The sequence below is a fragment of the Hordeum vulgare genome, chromosome 2H (genome assembly GCF_904849725.1).
Source record: "Hordeum vulgare subsp. vulgare chromosome 2H, MorexV3_pseudomolecules_assembly, whole genome shotgun sequence".
Taxonomy (NCBI): Eukaryota; Viridiplantae; Streptophyta; class Magnoliopsida; order Poales; family Poaceae; genus Hordeum; species Hordeum vulgare.
Genome location: NC_058519.1, coordinates 496559691 through 496562849, shown reverse-complemented (window position 1 = coordinate 496562849; position 3159 = coordinate 496559691).

Genomic DNA, 3159 nt, shown 5'->3' with positions numbered 1-3159 from the left:
TTGTTGCACTTTTCACCTTCAGATCTCACCTTGCAAATAATCATGAACGGAATGACAACCCCATTTTCACGTTGGGTGCAAGTTTGTTTGTTTTTGCGCAGGTACATTGGTGCCTCATCTTGATACTCCTACTCGATTGATACCTTGGTTCTCAAACTGAGGGAAATATTTATCGCTACTGTGCTGCATCACCCTTTCCTCTTCAAGGGAAAAACCAACGCAAGCTCAAGAGGTAGCAAGCTCCACCTCGGTGTTGTCAAAACATAGTTAATGGATGAAATAGTTCCTCAGGAGATACGATCCCAGGGTCGGCCATGTTGCCCAACCCAAGTCTCCGAGGCTACTGGCTATATAGCTCGTGAGAGAATAAATTACACCAACTGAAAAATCTTTTCCGACCCGCAGTTCGACGTCTTTCCTGCCGATCTGCACCTTCGCATTGTTAAAATGTACACAACAAGTGCAATACGGTTTCTGAGGAGATTTGATCCTCACATCGGTCGGCCACACCCAACCTGAGTCTTGGGGACTATTCCCACTGTGTTTTTATTCCTAAGCATGCTACCGAGCTAGGAGTTGATTCCAAGGCCGATTCCGCGAATCGGCCTGGGTCTGAGGGGCTACTTGGATCAGAGGTTTTTTTTCCTTCAGGTGCATCTCGGGTTTCGGACCGACACACACCTTGAGGGCTACTCGTTGTACATATCAGCAGTACATATATTACGATGACCGGAAATAAATTCCGCAAAGATCAGGCCATGGCTGAGGTGGTGCACCACCTCGGAAGCAGTTTGGCATAAGGCTCAGATGTAAGTGGCTGGCTCCATAGAGTGCATTGTCGACATTAAGGTCGGATGAACTCCTTCAAACTTTTAGAGACCGAAGTAATTTATGACGCCTCGGATGGCTCAGATACAGTTGAGTGTTGGAGCTCGAATGCAAGAGGATACCTCGGATGCCGACTAGCGTTAGATCTCGGCTGCAAAAAGATACCTCAATAGCAGTCCCGCATAAAACTCGGATGTGAATGGTTGTCTCTATAAAAGACTATTCCGGTATTTAAGCTCGGATGAACTCCTTCAAATTTTCAATGACCGAGGTAATCTATGACACCTCGGATGCGGACCAGCGTTGGAGCTCGGTTATAAAAAGACACCTCGGATGCAGTTTGGCATTGGAGCTTGGACGCAAGAGGACACCGCCACATGGAAAACACTTCAAACCCGAGGTGTGGCGTAAAAAATAATAGGGCATAGATGATGGCAAAAAACATAAAGGGCTCTTCAGATGCCCAACGTGTGAACTCTTCGGATTTAGCTCGGCGATCCTCAAGATCGAAGATGTGAAGATTTGTTGAACCAGTTTTCAAGACCGATGACCGAAGAGGAAGAACCGTTCGGAAGAACCGAGGAGCATCCTCAACTTGAAGACCGGTTCAGGGGGCTATTGACGGTATCCTGGACTAGGGGGTACTCACCACGTCATCTCCGACCAGTGGGGCGGGCCAAGGACCCCCATGATGATTCACTAATAGGCCACTTCGGGCAGCCCATGATGCATATAATGGATATTCCACAAGACTTGGACCATAAGACAAGGAGTCCTCTAAACCCTAGGCCTACGATATATTTGTGGGGACCCCGACTGGTAAGTCGAGATCGCCATGCCTAGTGATCCCAAGGATCAATGCTCACTGAACACAGATACTGCATAATAGAGTCTTACATCCAAATACCAAATATTACATCAAATGACCGAAGGGTCAGGTTCACAAACAGGGCCTAAGGCCAATAAAACGGGTACAACGGGTAGCGGAAACTCATAAGGGTTAAGCGGGTGCCCATGCCATCAAGCCTACACCGACACGCATTCTGACTTGGAAGCGTCCAAGATAGCAGGTCTGTCTCCGAAGACGTACTCATCGCCAAACTCCGGTCCTTCCTTGTCTGGTCAATAATATAACCAGTGGCAAGCCAATGAGTACTTTGAATGTACTCGCAAACAGCCCATGATATGAATAATGAAAATGAAGGATGACAATATCATGCAATTCTAGTATAACTCATCTGGGTGGTATGATCATGAATAAGCATCAAGTTAAAGAATTTCTCTTGAAGAACAGGTTACAGATATCGACATATCTGCTAAGGGCTGAACCAACCGGGTTCACCCTATATGCCAAGTCACCGGACTTGTCATAACCTCAATGTATCAACTGAGGGCTAAACCATCCGGGTTTACCCTATATGCCAAGTAACTGAACTTGGTCATATTATTATTATGATAACACCTTTTTAACACCACACACACACTCACTCACACTTGGTTTATGCGGAAACTCTAGACGTAGTTTAAGCAGGATTACCCAACTGTCCTTGATCGTGGACACGGCTATTTGAATAGTTTACACTCAGCAGAGGTAGTACGCTGGACCCACGAGATCCGGGAAACTTCCGTGTCATCCACGACTCGTGGTATATCACATATACCCGAGGTAAGTACCCGATCATCATCTTTCCCCTGACGATACTAGACAAAGAGGTCCACTCGATTGGTACCCAGCCCACATGTTGTACGTCTTACGAGCACCAACTCTGGACAGTATCAACCATACAGGAACCAACGGTGTGCCTGGAACTTATAATAATGGCATAGTCGTCCTACCTGGTATGACCCCATCACGAGAGCAACGACAATCACTCCCGCCATTAGTAATGTGGCTCTTTGCTAGCACCGACCAGAGTAATCAACAGAGCCACGTCCCATAAAGGGGTATTGTGGTCGTACTGGTAAGGTTGGGACGGTCGACACATCATAAATCTAATCCCATTTCCGAAACCATACTCACACAAAACACCGGTGCATCACTTCACCAAAAGTGACCACCAAGTCATCATCACCCTCGGGCATTAGTGGCACCCGACGGGGTTTTCATAAACCTTTGATTTAACTCATCACCATGCTCATGATATATACTTTTACTTTTCAACATGGTATTAGCATGACTCTCAAAGGGTAGGGTCAAGCTCAATGCAATGATTTTCTAACCCTACTAGTCAACATGACAGTAGCATGATCCTCATAGATTGTAGGGTCAAGCTCATCATGCTTGTGCTCCGAGGAGCCATATGTATAACATCATCATCATGCAAGTGCTTC